The sequence below is a fragment of the Heteronotia binoei genome, chromosome 15 (assembly GCF_032191835.1).
Source record: "Heteronotia binoei isolate CCM8104 ecotype False Entrance Well chromosome 15, APGP_CSIRO_Hbin_v1, whole genome shotgun sequence".
Classification (NCBI taxonomy): Eukaryota; Metazoa; Chordata; class Lepidosauria; order Squamata; family Gekkonidae; genus Heteronotia; species Heteronotia binoei.
The window spans coordinates 20,041,407-20,059,586 of NC_083237.1; positions in this window are offsets into that span (position 1 = coordinate 20,041,407).

Below are 18,180 nucleotides of genomic sequence, written 5' to 3' on the forward strand. Positions count from 1 at the left end.
TACTTACTTACGAGAAATAGTATCCTTGATAAAGGAGAGGGGTGGAGATTATGCAAAAGAAAATAAAGAACAGGCACAGGAGGGGAATAAAGCAAACGTTGTTAAGAAAAGAGGTCCAATAGGTACTGGGATTAAAGCTACTTCGACATCAAAGAAACCAAAGGTTGTTAAAGAAAATTTATTTTCATTGGTATACAATCCAAAAAGTATTGTTGTAAATATTTTCCCATTGCAAGGGAGATTTATCGATTGGAGCGCCAAATGGAAAGCAAAAGGACATTTAGCCAACTTACTTGGGATAGCTCCCCCTTTGGTTGACCTCATACAGATGGAAAGGCTGCCAGGTCCTATAAGATTTGAAAGCTTTTTGCTTCATTTTAATACAGACAAAATTCCCTCGTACTTGTTTGCTTATGCCAACAGATATGCGGCGCTAGGGATTAGATTACAAAGACATTTCAAAAATGCTATAATTTCGAAAATAGTTGCAAGAACAAAAGATGTTGGTTCTAAAAAGGACTATAAAAAACAGTCACTGGTGGCAGAACTGGAATCTACCAACACTGTATTGATCTTAGATCAACCAACTCCTTCTAATTTACCCCCTCCTTTGCTGGAATCAGCTCTGAAGCCCTCTATTACCTCCATTAACTTAGACAAAGAGGCACCCCTAACAGGAGATATTGGGATCGGACAGAAAAATCTGGATTCCAGTTGGCCAGAGGAGGAACTCGAGAAAAAACTGCTTGCAAAATTTACGTTGTTACAAGACTGTGAGCAAGAGTCCTTGATAGACCGTTTTGAACAATTGACATCTACCCTGAAGGGTCTCAGAGGTTCTACTGATTGTAGGGAGATGGAAATAGAGGGAAGTACTAATGCCTGTGAGCTGAGGAAGAGTGAAGGTGAAGGGACCCATTCCACAGAGGAGGCCCATCATTTCCCATTAGAACCAACTATAATAATTAACAAAGGAAAGCATAATTCCAACCTGATTGTGGCAGCTGATGACCCTGAAATATGCGAAATAAGGGATGTCCCCCATGCACCTGATGGAGGAAAATGCAAATGACTGTCCTCAACGCAAGACATGGGGATCACCAACAAACCTGTTGAAATTTTGTCTTGGAACGTGGCAGAATGGCTAAGATGTCTTCATTCGTACATAGAGGTTCCTTTTTTCCAGAGAGACTTTGATATTATTTTATTGCAGGAAACGTGGATGGCAGAAACTCTTTTGCTGGACGGTTATTCCTCCTATAGTTTACCAGCAGTTCCAGGAAAAGGTCCAGGGAGGTTAAGGGGAGGCTTGGGCATTTTTATCTCCAATGCCCTTAAGGTTCAGTGCGTGTTGAAACCCTCGCTGTCCCATTTAGCTATGGCTATATTGGTGAGATGGGATAGGGGAATCCTGATTATTATAAATGTATACCTCCCACCTCTAACAAAACAGACATCTATAGAAGAAAACTGGGCGTCACTAGACCAATTTATAATAAATCTTTCCCTGGAACACCCGGAAGCTCAAATCTTACTGGCAGGGGATTTCAATGCCCATATGGGAATGAATGATGCCTTCTTAGCAAATAAATTTAATTCCCTACTAAATGAGCAGGAACAAGGCCAGAATGGACTTCCCTTCACAAGAGATTTTAAAGATTGTAAGGCAAACTTTGCCGGCCTATGTTTAGCCAAATTAGCAGGCAGAAGAGAGTTCCATATCCTAAATGGGGCATTCTATGGCGATCATCCAGGCGAATATACTTTTATGTCTGGGAATAGAATGAGCACTATTGATTATATGTTGGTATGCAATTCTCTATTACCTCTGATTAAAAATTTCCAAGTACTCCCATACTTGGAGGGTGACCATCTACCTCTATGTCTGCAGATAGTTCTCCCATTAAATCCTAACCAGAATGAGGTATGTTATACAACAAGGATAGGAATTATGGGGAAAAGAGTAAGGTGGGGTGGGGAATTGGATAAAAAAGTGAAAGAAATCTTAACTCCAGAAAATTTGCAGAAGCATGTGTTAGTGTTCACAGCTTTAGAGGAAAACCAAGACCCGTTAATAGTTTACCAAGATATAATCCAGGAGTTATACTCTATTATGACTGTGCCAGCAGGGAATAGATTACATCAGCATTATAGGAAAACAAAACGTTGCTTTGATTCTGAATGTGTCCAAGCAAAAAAAAGAACTAAATCGTTTGTATTATCTTGCTATGAGAAGTAGCATAGAAAAAAGGGTAGAGACACAAAGTGCCCTAGTGAGCCATAAAAAAACCTATAAAGGCATTATTCAAAGGAAGAAGAAAGAGTATACTCGGAAACTATGGGAGGAACTTATACAGGCTGTAAAACTAAAAAATTCTGCGCTTTTTTGGAAATTAACAAAGATTGGGGGGGGTTAAGATAGCCTCTCCCCTGGACATGTATATTCCAGCGGAAACATGGACTGTTTTCTTCCAGAATTTATATGATGACAATGTCCAACCCTCCTTTCCAGGTAACATAGAGAACTTCCCTCAGTGGCCACCAGTTAGTACACAAGAAATAAAAGCCCATATAATGCAACTGGAAAATAGGAAGGCTCCAGGTATAGATGGCATACCAGCTGAGATGCTTAAAGAGAATGTAAATTGGTGAGCACAATTTCTGGCATCTTTTTTCACTTACGTTGATCAAACAGGCCGAATCCCAAAGCAGTGGGGGACAGCTATAGTTGTCCCTATTTTTAAAAAAGGCAATTGAAATAATCCCGCCAATTATAGGCCCATAAGTCTTTTAAATATAATAAGTAAGATCTATACAAGACATCTTTTAGAAAAACTAGAAATATGGATGGAACAAGAAGAAATTATTCCCCTGGAACAGGCTGGATTTAGGAAAGAAAGGTCGACAATCGAGCACTGCCTGATATTGCAACAGCTAATTGGGAAGTACTCTGCCAGAGGTACAACTGCTCTATATGCAGCTTTTATTGATTTAAAGGCAGCATTTGATTCCATTTCAAGGCAACGATTGTGGCAAAAACTAGCGGCTTCTAATATTGATAAAAGGCTGCTATTTCTTATTCGTGGACTCCATGAAGAATCATTTCTTAGAGTGAGATGTAATATGCAGGGATTTCTTACAGAACCAATAAAAACTCAGAAGGGTGTAAGACAGGGTTGCCTTTTGGCCCCCATCCTATTTAACTACTATATCAGTGATATGGTGGAACATATGACTGATACTAAATTTCACCCCCCAAAGCTGGCTCTTCACCATCTTTCAGTACTGCTATATGCAGACGATGTGGTACTGTTATCTAGAACACCTATTGGGTTGCGGAGAGCATTAGACAGCTTTGTTAAGTACTGCGAAAATGAACGGTTGGTAATAAACTTTGAAAAAACAAAAGTGATGGCATTTGGCAAAAAAGCCAAGAAGAGGTATTGGACTATGAAAGGGAAGAAAATAGAACAAGTAACAAAATTTACTTATTTGGGAATGGTAATTCAGAATACAGGTGCCTATACTGAACATTGTAATATGAGGGTGGAGAAAGCTGAGAAAACAATGTACGCTATCCTGAGATTTTTTCGCTCTAAGGGGGCCTTCTATGTTCCGGCAGCACTGAAACTGTTCCAATACAAAGTGTTAACGCAATTGCTCTATGGTATTAACCTGGGCATTTCGGCTAAAAAACTGAAGGCTCTCGAGAAAGTGCAATCTAAATTTCTTCGTAACATTTTGCAGCTTCCGCCAGGTGTGTCAAATGCCCTTTTGCGTTTAGAAACTGGGCAAATGAGAATTGAGGCCAGAATTATGTTATCTTCGGCATATCAATGGCTAAGGATCCATAAAAACAAAAAAGGCCTCTTCCCTTTAATAACTCAAGACCCCTATAGGCCAAGGTGGCTGCAATTGGTCAGAAGCAACTTAGAAAGTGTAGGATTCTCACTTGAAAACCTCTTGGCGCAGAGCTATGCCAAAGCAAAAAGTATTATCAAACAAAGAATCTGCGATATAGAGAGACAAAGGGATCTAGAACAGGCCCCCTCTTTTTTAGCAGCTACTGAGACCAAATATGTTATGAGGACGGCCAAGTACTTTTTTTATTTGGAGGTACCAGCCCACAGAAGAGCCTTTACGTTGGCTCGATGCGCAGCCATGCCCTCAAAGGTGCTAGAAGGGAAATATAGAAAAGTCCCGTATGAAGACCAACGCTGTCCTTGTGCTATGGGAGAGGTGGAGTCGATGACTCATATGTTTTTTCGATGCCCTTTCCACCAAGTACAGAGGGATAGGTTTGTTTCCCCGTTTGTAGTTAAACCAATGGCAGACGCGGACGAGGCATGTTTGGAGAAACTTTTGGTGGATGCAAGTCCAACTATCTCTAGACAGATAGCCAAATTTTGCCATTATCTTGTGAAGTTCCATACTAAGAAACAAGAAACTGCATGTCTTGTATGATCTCTTGGAATTTTAGTTTATAAATGTTTTTATATACTCTGATTTAAAGGATTTATATAAATTGGAACTGACTTGAATTTTAAAATTGGTTAAATTATATTTTAGTTATCTTGGATTGTATAGGTGGGGAAATGTTTATGTATTTTATTGTATTTTATGTTTTTTTAGGAGGGTATTTTATACTATCTTAGGTATTTTAGGAGGGTTTTATATGATGTGTTATAGTTTTTATATTCGTCTATGACTGTAATAAAGTTCATTCATTCATTCATACCCCGGGCCCGTTCCTGCTACCAGTCAAACTCCGTCTGCCCGATGGACGCTGGCTGTTCGTGTATGCCAAGCTGGACTCGGGAGCAGCCCACTGTTTCGTAGATGCCGCCTTTGTAAAGCAGCACCAGATCCCAGTGCAGCCAAAAGAGACTCCAACGCTGGTGGAGGCTATTGACGGGCGCCTCCTCCGTTCTGGCCCCGTCACCCAGGAGACCTGTCCCATCACCTTCCATGTCCAGCAGCACCAAGAACAGCTGCAGTTTGATGTCGCCCGCATGCCTCGCTTCCCGCTGATTCTAGGCCTTTCCTGGCTGAAGCTGCACAACCCCATCGTGGACTGGGCCCAGCAGGAACTACGCTTCCGAGACCCATGACCCCATCTGACTCCTCCCACCACTCTAGCAGCCGGCATCCCGAGTGGTGGTCCTCAGCTCCCTCAGAAGTATGCGGATTTCGCCGATGTCTTTGAGACAGGAGCAGATCAGCTTCCCCCTCACCGACCCTATGACTGTGCCATTGATTTGGTACCTGGGGCACCACTCCCGGTGGGGCGTCTGTACCCAATGTCGGAGCCTGAGTTGGCAGCTTTGCGAGACTACCTGGACAAGAACCTGAAACGCGGATTCATCCGACCCTCAACTTCTCCCCTGCCTGCTCCAGTCCTCTTCGTGAAGAAGAAAAGTGGAGAGCTCCGGCTGTGCAATGACTACCGGGCCCTGAACAAGATCACCATCCGCGACCGGTACCCTCTACCACTGATCCCTGAACTCTTGGATCGTTTAAAGGGGGCCCAAATCTACACCAAGCTGGACCTCCGCGGAGCGTACAATTTGGTGCGCATACGGCCCGGAGACGAATGGAAGACCGCGTTTGGGACCCGATACGGGCAGTACGAGCACCTGGTGATGCCCTTTGGATTGACCAACGCCCCCGCTGTCTTCCAGAGGTTCATGAATGATGTATTCCGGGACCTGCTCGACCGCTTCGCGATCATATACCTGGATGACATCCTAATCTACTCCCGCAATCCTGCCCAGCACGCCGAGCACGTCCGCCAGGTCCTGCAGCGCCTACGAGCCCATGGCCTCTACGCCAAGCTGGAGAAGTGCGACTTTGACCTGCGCTCCGTCGAGTTCCTTGGTCACATTGTGTCATCACAGGGAATCCTCATGGACCCGAAAAAAGTGGAAGCGGTCCTGACCTGGCAGGCCCCTCAGAATCGCAAAGACCTGCAGCAGTTCCTTGGTTTCGCCAACTACTATCGGCAATTCATCCCGTCCTATGCATCTCTGACCACGCCCTGACTCAACTACTCCGCCCCAAAGAACCTTTCCACTGGTCCCCAGAGGCCGATAACGCCTTCTCCACTCTGAAGACCCGTTTTGCCACCGGGCCACTCCTGAGATACCCTGACCCCCAGCTTCCCTTTACGGTGGAAGCTGATGCCTCCAACGTGGCCCTGGGAGCAGTGCTGTCCCAGCGCGAGGAGCCGTCTCAGCCACTCCAGCCCTGCGCCTATTACTCGCGCCAGCTCACCGCTGCGGAGAAGAACTAAACCATCTGGGAGAGAGAGTTGCTCGCAATCAAGGCGGCTTTTGAGGTTTGGAGGCATTACCTCGAAGGGGCTCGCCACCCTGTTCAAGTGCTCACCGACCACCGGAACTTAGAGCACCTCCAGACCACCCGCCGTCTCAACCAGCGCCAGATTCGGTGGTCCCTATTCTTCTCTCGCTTTGACTTCCAGATCTCCTACATCCCCCATACCCAGAACCGGAAAGCAGATGCACTCTCCCGGAAACCGGAATACGCCCCTGCTTCAACTGAGGCCGCGCCCGCTGCTCCCATCCTGCCGCCCTCAGTGTTTGCAGCCACCTCCACTTCACCCACACTCGTGGAGGACATTCGTGCTAGCCAGGCCAACGATCCCTGGGTCCAGCAACACCTCCAGGCCCTCCAAGATGACTTGGCAGGCGAGTTCACGATTCGAGGCGGTCTCTTGCTACACCGCGAACGCCTCTATGTGCCGCCCGGGCCCTTACGGGCAGAAGTGCTACGCCTGACCCACGACTCGTTGCCCGCTGGGAACTTCGGACAGCATAAGACCACCCACTTGCTGACGCGAGAATTCTGGTGGCCACGAGTTCGCTCCGATGTTGCCCGTTATGTCAGCTCCTGTGACGTCTGTCGGCGGGCCAAAGACGTCCCAGCCAAACCCTCGGGGTTGTTACAGCCCTTGCCCGCACCCTCAGGACCCTGGGATACCATCTCGATGGACTTCATCACGGAACTCCCACGATCCAAAGGTCAGACTTGCATCTTGGTGGTCGTCGACCTATTTACCAAGATGGCCCACTTCATTCCGTGCCCGAAACTTCCCACAGCTCAGGAGACAGCTCAGCTCTACCTGCAACACATCTTTCGTCTGCACGGACTCCCAGCCCACCCGATCTCAGACCGGGGGCCCCAGTTCTCCTCTCAGTTCTGGCAAGCCCTCCATTCCAGCCTGGGTACTCGAGTGCACCTGTCCTCAGCCTACCACCCGCAGACAGATGGTCAGACAGAGCGCACCAATGCCACGCTAGAGCAATATCTCCACTGCTACACCTGCTACCAGCAGGACGACTGGACCACTCTGTTGCCTCTAGCGGAGTTTGCATACAACAACGCAGTCCACTCGTCTGCCCAAATGACCCCGTTTGCTGCAACCTACGGCTACCACCCTCGGTTCTTCCCGGCGATCCTGCCACCCACGAATGTCCCCGCCGTCGAGGCCTACCTGCAAGAACTCCGCGCCAGCCAAGACTTGCTCCGAGAGCAGCTACAGCGGGCCAAGGAAGCCTATAAACTGGCTGCGGACCGGAAGAGGCAGGAAGGCCCCCCAGTCCAGCCGGGGGATCAGGTGTGGCTCTCGACTCGCTACCTGCGCCGGCCTGGTCGGTCTCACAAGCTGGATGCGCGGTTCATCGGACCCTACCCCGTCATGGACCAAATAAACCCTGTCGCTTTCAGGCTCCAGTTGCCACCTCACCTCCGCATTCACCCTGTGTTCCATCGCTCCCTCCTTGTTCCAGCTGCACCCCCTGACCCAGCTCGGTCTCCTTGCCCACCGCCGCCACCACCGGTGTTGGTGGATGACGAGGAAGAATACGAGGTGCGCCAGATCCTGGACTCCCGGTACCATCGCGGAGGCCTCCAGTACCTTGTGGACTGGGAGGGATATGGCCCAGAAGACCGGTCTTGGGAGCCCGTGGACAATCTTCATGCCCCGGACTTGGTGCAACAGTTCCACAACGACCACCCCGACCTCCCAGGTCCCTTGACGGAGGGGGGCCCTGGGGAGGGGGATAGTGTCATGGGTGCTGGGGACCCTGCAGAGGAAGACGAGTCTGCCAAGGAAACTGTACCCCTGCCACCTGCACCAGTACCCCTGCCTCCTGCTGAAGAAGATCCCAGCCCCCCTGCCTCGCCCTCTCGGGTGGCTCGTGTGCGTGACCGCCTCCGTCAGGACCTCAGGGATCGGAGGAGGGTGGCACGCTCACAAGCAAGACGCTCCCTGAGTCCTGAGTTTTGAGAGGATTCTGGCCCTCCTAAGAGCAAGGATGTTTGAGTTGTAACAGGATCTTGGCTGCCTCCCAGAGCCAGCAATTAGCCCAAATGGGCAACAGCCAGCAGAGGGCTATATAGCTGTGGGCTTTGGGAGGAGGCTTTGTGGAAGCAACTAGTCATCTCCCTGACGTTCTAGCATCCACTCCGGCTTGACTTTGGTTCCTGACTCCCTGACTTTGGCTTTTGACTTCTGGACTCCCTGACCTCGGCTTCTGGACCTCGGCCCTGCGATACTTGCACAGCGATTTGGATTTGGCACCTCGGACACTCCTGCTTGCTGGCTACAGACCTCGGACTGCCTCTGGACTTTGCCTGACCCGGCCCCAGCCGTGACACTGTATGGTGAACTCTCCACCGGTCATCGAAATAGAGGGGCACCAAAGAAGAGGTACATGGACTCCTTGAAGAAATCCCTTGGTACCTGTTGCATCAACCATCACCAGTGGTCTGACCTAGCCTCAGATCGCAAAGCATGGAGGCACACCATCCACCAGACTGTCTCTTCCTTTAAGAACGCATGCATAGCTGGTCTTGAGGACAAAAGGGGATTGAGGAAGAATCGCACTGCTACAGCACCAACCCCAAATCAGACTTCTCCCTGCAGCCACTGTGGCCAGACCTGCCTGTCCCGCATTGGTCTTGTCAGCCACCAGCAAGCCTGCAGCAGACGTGAACTATTGCACCCTTCTTAAATCTTCGTTTTGCGAAGCCAAGCCGAGAGAGAGATTTTTAAAGATGATTTCCACAATGCTGACCTTAAATGTAAGTGGAAATAAGCTAAATTGCTCTATTGATTTCCATTCAGCTTTGAAAGTATCTCTATATTGTTTAATGAAATTTGTCAACAGTGACGCTTGATAATGTAACCTAAGATCCGGAATTGATAGACCACCATTCTGCAGCAGTCTCTTGGTAGTACTAAAACTCAAACACAGCTTTTTATTTTGCCATATAAATGTGTGGATCAAATTTTGCCAACTCCTAATAAGAGATAAGGGGAGAACAACTGGAATTGCTCTAAAATAAAATAAGATTTTTGGTAGAATTAAAGATTTGATAATATGAATTCATTCAATTAAGCGAGAGGGGGTTCACTGTCTAATGGGAACAAAAGACTTTTGATTTTGCATCCTTTAGCAAAAAATTGTCAAATCTCCACATAAAAGCTTTGTCCCTTTGCAGCCAATTATTGATTGAGCAGGATACCCCAGCATGATCCGACCAGTATATTGGGTTAATACAAGCATGTGAAAGTCGAATGAGTAAAGAGTCAGAAAACAATACATAGTCTAGTTACTATAAGAATGAAATTGGCTAGAAAAATATTGGGAAAACCAAGCAGACTAAAATAAATAATTGATATCATTCCTTAAGTGAGTTTCTTGCAGAAAGATTATATCTGCCTGCTGGTTTTTGAGGTATGAATGAATCCTCTTAGCTTTAATGACATTGTTGATGCCTCAGCAGTTTAATAGTAGCCATGGCCTAGGTGTGGAACGATGCGATTATAACAAGTGAAAAGACCCCAGTAACTACCTGAAATTAGTGACTCTAAATAATGTAGAGCCACATTGAGAACCAATATCTGAACAGCCCAAGTATCAGGAGCAAAATATTCTATATAAAGCACAACACTAACACTGCTTCTTTCTGCATCACAGCTTGCTTTGCCAGGCTTGCTCAATCACACAGGAACTATGGAACAAAGCCTCTGTTTTCTCCGTTGGCTAAGGAGAAGGGGAGGAAGGAGGGAGGGAGAACTTGCTTTGCCAGGCTCTCTCAATCGCAAAGCTGAGTTACTGAGCCAAGCTTCTCTTCCTTCTACTGGCTTAGAGCAAGAGCTATAAGTTATCAGAAACTGTTAAATAAACAAAATATTGCAAAGGTGCTAATGTTTTAAGCATGTTTCATTTCATTTTTTTTAAAAAAAATCTTTGTGTTTATCTCTGTCATTTAGAAACTTAAATCTCCACTTCCTGACATTACATTTTATGGCACACATGACCTGGCCTGATCAAATCTCAATTATGTCAGATCTGGCCCTCCTAACAAATGAGTTAGACACCCCTGCCTTAGACAATATAGCAGGGGCCAAAATACCTCCCAAAATGTCTGAAGGTGGTTTAACTAGCTTAGGGTTTTGACCACTAAGCTCTGAAGGATGTTATATTTTTCAGGTCCACAGTTTAGGCAGTGAGGGGAGGGAAAGAGAGAGGAGCTCGGAACTCACAAGTCTGCTGCCACACAACCGGACGCCCCTCCCCCCTGATTCTTCCATTCATGACTCTTCTCTCTTCCATTTTATTTCCACTACACTCCAGTGAGGTTATATTTGGAAGAGAGAGTCACCCAATAAGCATGAAGGCTTATCTAACAACTACACCCAGATAGCTCTCATAGAACATTTTATGCAGGATGCAAATTAGCAGTGATGAGATATTTGATAGCACATCTTATTGTTTATAGAAGGCTAGTTATATGCAGGGCTTTTTTTGTAGCAGGAATTCCTTTGCATATTAGGTGATACCCTCCCACCCCCCACCCTTCATTGTAGCCATCCCTCCAAAAGCTTACATTGCTCTTCTTACAGGGCCTACTGTAAGCTCTTGGAGGATTGGCTACATCAGGGGTGTGTGGGCTAATATACGAAGAAGCTCTTGCTACAAGAAAAGCCCTGCATATATGTATTTATGTAGATCATAATTTCTGAGGACATTTGCATCTCCATCTGAATGGTCTCAAGTTAAAGGAATATAACAGTTTCCCAGGAATGCTGCCTCAAAGACAAGAACAGACTTTTTTATTTTTCATTGGAACAGGCTAACACAGAGGCCTCTCAGGAATCTGTCCTGTCCCTCTGATACATGTCAACATGCATACATCCTACCTGTGGAATCTTGTAGAGGCCTAAGATGTCTGCCATATGGTCTGAGATATCACCCTTCAGTCCCCCAATGACCCCTATCAGATTTTTCTGGAGGTCACATTTGTAGCTGGGGACAAATCTGTGTGCTCTAAAGAGCAAGTCCAGAGTGGTCCAATAGGTCATCCTGGCATCATAGTAGCTGTCATAGATGTGGAAACCAAGCGTAAGATTGGGCAAGATCTTGGGGTTCTGATTGACCTCATTGACTGCAGAGACTAATGCCAGGACATGTTGGTAGAGCTTGGTCAACATTCTGTAAATAGAATTAAGTGCTCTTTAACAGGAGAATTCTTCCATGCACCAAATGATGTTGATCATAATTTTGGACCATTCTTGGCTCTACTTAAGTCATCAAGCAGTTAATAAACATCTTTTTCTTCTGCCAAAACAACACTGATGAATCATCAGAACACTAACCACTGCATGTTGGCAAATTGGTTTTCAAACAGGGGACAACAGCCTTTATTTATTGTGGCCATCCTTTATTTTATGGTAGTTACCTTTGATAAATCAAACTCTGCACTTTGCCTGTTCTGCTTTCTATTTCTTTATTTTATTTATTTAGCAAATCTATATGAAACTTTTCTCCCAGGACACAGAACTCAGTGTTCTAAAGGCATATCTTGCTTACACCAAAAGTACCCCAGGGAGAAAAAAATCATCTATGGAACACAAAAACTAAAAACAAGGAAAGAAATCATTGAACAGTGCATATCTGCGGGTCAAGGCAAGAAGCAGCCTCTCCCTTACCAGTCCTGGGTCTTAATGTCCTCTCTAGGCCAAAGCAGACTTACAGCTCTATAGCTGAAAGGAAGATGCAGCAATCTGCAGACCAAGGTGGTCAGCCAATTCTAGACATTTTGCAGACAGGAAACCCAGTGAATACTGCAAAATGAGCATATTATTTTATTATTGCAATGAATGTTATCAGCTTCTTAACTAGCAGTTGACTGAGAGGGGGATTCCATTTGGCAACCAATAAGGCTGCATCAAGGATTTGACCTCTAAAAACATAAGCCATTAAGGATGACTTTTGTAAAGAGAAGGGGATCATGATCCAATGGATTATTTTTAATTGATTAATTATATTTGCTGAAGTATTTTTAATCCAGATTTCACCTGTACAGGAATCAAGCTCAAGTTAAAGTGTAAAATAAGTTTACATTATCAAAGCAAGAGTGAAGCTGCACCTTTAAGACCAACCAAGTTTTATTCAGAACGTAAACTTTTGTGTGCTCTCTAAGCACACTTCATCAGACGAGGGGCTCAGGTATTGTGGGCTGAAATACAAGCAGTTTGTTGATTAAGTATGCAGAGTGATCACATGGTAAACCAGTGTGGCTTGGCCATTTGGTCTGGATAGCCATAAAAGGTAATAAAGTCCTCTGCCAATTGGTGTTTCATGAGCACACAAAAGCTTACGTTCTGAATAAAACTTGGTTGCTCTTAAAGCTGCAACTTGACTCCTGCCTTGTTCAACTACTTCAGACCAACACGGCTGCCCACTTGGATCTGTTCACATTATCAGTTTATATTAATACCCCCCCCCCCCAAATATGAACACCTGACCAAAAAAACTATACATATTATAGTCAAAGATAACATCTTATCAATTAAAAGGTCTTTTAAAAAAAACAGAAACAAAAAAACCCCCTGTTTTATGGTTGGTTTAAAAAAACCCAACAAAGCAAATTCCCTCCTGACATTTTGGCCAGTTCAAAGGGTAGATGCAACCACAGAGAAGGTCTGTGTGCAGGCTTAGGCTGATTTTACATATGCACATTAGGGGATGCATAGGATGTCCAGATGGAATGAGGAAAGCTGCATTTATATAAATTACAAACATTGATTAAATAACCTCCCCCCTCCCCCCCCCCCAAAAAAAAAAGAATTCCAAGCAGTATTGCCTAAGATTGAGAAAACAATAGGGTGATAAGCTAAGGAAAACCAAATAGAAAAGGTATTATTATTCTGGAGTGTCCTCTTTCTTGCATAAACTAGTTTTCAGAGTGGAGGGTGGTAAGCAGTGGGGTGCTGCAGGGCTCAGTACTGGGTCTGATGCTTTTTAACTTTTTCGTTAATGATTTACAGTTGGGAGTGAGCAGTGAAGTTTGCTTATGACACTAAATTGTTCAAAGTGGTGAGAGCCAGAGAGGCTTGTGAGGCACTCCAAAGGGATTTGTTGAGGCTGGGCGAGTGGACATGAACAAGGCAAATGAGGTTCAATGTGGTCAAGATCAAAGTAATGCACATTGGGGCCAAAAATCCTAACTATAAATAGAAGTTGAAGCGACGTGAACTGTGCATGATGAAGATTTCCATCTGTCTGCTTTAAATGTTTTTGTTATTTCCTCATTTTTTGTGGGGGGAAATATTAGAAAGTTTGTCAAATCTTAGAATTCAGTGAAATTCTCACAGGGGGTTTGAACAATGGAGCCCAGAAGCAAGTATTGGGGGGGGGGGTTAAGAAAAAAAGAGCACAACAAAGATAACAATGGGCCCTAAAAGAGCATCATTAGAATTTTGGAAGAAATGGCCACCCTATTGGTTAGGAAAAGTTTTTAGATGGGCACCTTTCAAAACTGTTAACGAGGAAGTGCAGGAAATTAAATGGTGGGAAATGCTAAATCTTAAAGGTTATCACATAGTGGGGGATATGTTTAGAAGTTGAATTCTTAAACCCTTACAGGAAGTAACAGAAGAGATAGGCAAACAATATTGGTTAAAAATAGCAGGGCTATATAAGGCAGTTAAAACGATTAGCGAAAATGAAGAACTCTGGATAGATGCACCAATGGAAGTAATATACAAAGAAATGGCAAAGCAGAAAAAGGGACTGGTAGGGAAAATATATAGAAAGATGATAACAAATAAGGATAAAATAACAGAATACTTACAAAAGAGATGGAGAGGAGAAGGAGAAGAAGAAGGAGAAGGAGGAGAAGGAGGAGAAGGAGAAGAAGGAGAAGAAGGAGGAGAAGGAGGAGAAGGAGGAGAAGGAGGAGAAGGAGGAGAAGGAGAAGGAGAAGAAGAAGAAGAAGAAGGAGAAGAAGAAGAAGAGCAGATTTATACCCCGCCCTTCTCCCTGAATCAGAGACTCAGAGCGGCTTACAAGGACAGCTCCTGCGATAGCTATGGCTAACCCAAGGCCGTTCCAGCAGGTGCAAGTGGGGGAGTGGGGAATCAAACCCGGTTCTCCCAGATAAGAGTCCACACACTTAACCACTGCACCAAACTGGCTCTCAGAGAGGATGGCGGATAAAATTATGAAAGAAATAGAGGATATCAAAGTAACCAAATTTAAAGAACTTGAATATAAATTCCTTACAAAATGGTATAAGACACCAGCACAGTTAGATAACATGATTCCAAGATTGAGCCCGTTATGCTGGCACTGTAAACATTCTAAAGGTTGGTATGGACACATGTGGTGGGAATGTTCAGAAATAAAGACCTTTTGGAAGGAAATTATTGAAATTATTAGAAAAGTATGCAATATAACACTAACTACAGATTTTAATCTAATGTTGCTAAGTACAATAGGAGGCCCGATAATGGATAGGAGTATTAAAAATTTAGCTAAGGCTATGATATTGGCGGGAAAGGCGGTTATAGCTCTGGGCTGGAAAGATAAAAGTAAATGGACAGTAGAAATTTGGCACAACTATCTGTTTGAATTTATACAGTCAGACATTGTGGTGTCAATCAACAAAGAGGCAACATGGGAAAGGAAATCTAATTAAATTAAGACCAGATGGAAGACCTACCTAGATTGGATATTGAAAGAAGGAAGAAAAGACATTCAGTGGAAGATTAAAACTTTGTGCCCATGGCTGGGGTGAAAAGACTATGAGTAAAGGGAGGAAGGGAGGGAGGGAGGGAGAGATTGAAATGTATATAGCTCTGAATATTTGATGTAACAGACTAAACGGAACAATAAAATAAAAAAAAATAGTATTTAAAAAAAATAAAAGAAAGAGACCAACAAAATGTAGAGATTCTGGAGCTCCACTCCTGTGAGCTGCTGCCCAAAATGAGGCCTTCTTTTGTGTAAACTCTTATACTGGGATCGAAGTATAGTTAATTGTTGAATTCTAGTTGCCTCTTTACTGTATCAAGTTAACCTCATTTGCTTTTTTCTTTAAAGATCTACATTCTAAATTAAACCACCTATTCGGGGTGGGGTGGGATTAATATTGCCATTTTAAAGGTCTATTATTAACAAGTAAAGGTTTAAGAATTTAACTCTTCATAATGTTGAATAATATTTGTATCCGATTGTAGAAATTACCATCTGACTTTTAGATTGGCAGAATCTAAGGTTAGAGCTACTGCATTTTGTAACTGCTGCATCCACCTATGTCTCCTGAAACCAGAAGATGTAGCTTCGGTGGATTTGGATGTTGGAGCCAGAACAAATCTGTTGTTAAAGTTTATTACTAACTTTAGAGGGCAATGATCACTTGCAATGCTATTGCCTATTTCAAAATGATTCACTTGATCCAATAGTGTATGTGAGGCAGCTATACAGTGCATTGCACTAACATGAAGAGAAGAGAAATATGTGTAAGAACTTGGTTATCAAACTTTGTCCCATGCAAAAAGTACAAATTGATCTTCACTATGTTTTGCTTTGCTTTTATACTTAGATCCTAGAAACAAATTCCTGGGTAGAACATCAGTCAAGTCAGTCAGTCAAAAATGTATTGTGTATAGCCATTGGCCGTTGCAAAACAGAACAGAACAGAACAACAAAATTTCCAATTAACACCTTAAAAGTTCCCCAGAAAGACCAACCTCAAGAAGTTACAGCATTTGATAGTACTCTTGCTCTTATCAGCTGCAAGGGCAAACAAAGAGACTCTATAGGACACATGAGCATCATTCTCAGATAACAACAATATAATCTTTTCAGTTTCTGAACATGCTTTTAAGGAGGTTAGTACTCCAGACAGAAGTTTAATTCTGGGGGCATTGTAGAGTGGACAGGATAGAATATAGGTGAACCACAAATGCAAAAACATTGTTCTGTTGGGATGTGGGAATATCAATCAGTTAACAGAGTTGTTTGCATAGTCTGAAAGTCAGAGAGCTGTGAAGGATGATCTGATGTTAAATCTGGAGATATTAACCAGGTATGGGGATCTCAGATGATCAGATTTGATTAGTCTGAACCAGGGGGTTACTTTAGATTTTAGGATTAGAAAACAATCTAGCAATGCATCTGAAAAATATATCTAATGCCTAAATTGAAAATTATTGTTTTGGGCCCCTAGGAGATAATCAGGAATAGAATAACTCTGGATAATGTTTTTAGATAGATATTGGATTTATATCCCGCCCTCCACTCCGAAGAGTCTCAGAGCGGCTCACAATCTCCTATACCTTCCTCCCCACAACAGACACCCTGTGAGGTGGGTGGGGCTGGAGAGGGCCCCACCCTTCTCCAGCTGCCCTTTCAAGGACAACCCCTGCCAGAGCTATGGCTGATCCAAGGCTATGCCAGCAGGTGCAAGTGGAGGAGTGGGGAATCAAACCCGGTTCTCCCAGATAAGAGACCGCACACTTAATCACTACACCAAACTGGCTCTCAACAACAATAATGTTGTCAGCGAAGGGGCATTGAAGTTCCAACAATGGACAGGCTTAGCTTTGTTAAAAAAAGTTTACTTTTATTGATTACAGCAATGCATTTCACTACGCAGGTTCATTGATACTAATAACGAGAGGGGTGCAAGCATGAGCATATATGGATACATATCAAAGGATAGGGGTTTTAAATCATTTCCCATAATAAAACTGGGGCTCTTCTGTTGAGAATAGCCAGGGCGCCTATCTGTTATCTCCCACCAACAGGGCAGCCTCTCCTCCCCTGCAATGGCCTTGCTCGGCTCTGCCTGTTCCTGCTGGCACCTGGGAACCAGCTAGATGTTTTACACTTCAAAAGCTAGTTGGCACCTTGGCTTCCCACCTCCCGGCCATTCTTCACATTCCACTACAATGCTATGGTTAGTATGGTAAAAGGCATGGGGTTAGTTAGCAGTAAATAAACAGATCAGGTCATAAAGTGAACTTCAATGTATACAAGCTGACATACTGCCCCCCTTAAGCTCTTGCTCAGGGCTTGTCTGGGTGCAGTAGGTAAAATTGCTTCAGCAAGGAAGGGGCGTTTAGGTCAGAGCATTTAACCCATTCATCACAGCTAGGTGGAAAGTGGCGCCAGTGGACTAGATAGTGCAAACCCCCCCGTTGTAACTTAGCATCCAAAATCTCCTTCACTTCGTGATGTTTCTGGCCCTTCACCAGGATAGGTTCCGGTCCGGGGCTCCAAGGATGCGACTTCAACCCACCCGGATTGCGACGAATAAGACTGCAATGGAAAAAAGGGTGTATTTTACTGAATAGTTTGGGCAAGTCCAGTTCCACAGTCACTTGGTTAATTACTCTCTTGATTTTGAATGGGCCCAGGAACCGGTAGGCTAGTTTCCGGGAGGTTTGGGGCAGAGGTAGATTCTTGGTGGAAAGAAATACTGTCTCCCCCACTTGGAAGTCCCTATCGGTGCGCGTGTGTGCAGAGTGAGAAGTGAGGTATATACAACAGTGAGCTCCAGTAAGGAAGTGAGCCAGACACCTGCAGCTAGTGCTAAAACAGTGTATTTACAACTTATATACAGAGTATTCACTAGTGCAATCATATACATTAACCTTAGGATCAAAGTGCTCCGCCAGCATCATTCTCTACACAGAGAGACCTGTGCACTGGTAGTGCAGTCCATATATAGGTCCATCAGCCAATCCTGGCAGTCCATGGTCATGCTGACTCAGCAGGTACTTTCCACCTGTCCTTTACCGGCCAGAACCGGCTTGCTGATAAGGTCACTGTGACCTAGCCTGCCAGCTAGATCAGTTGC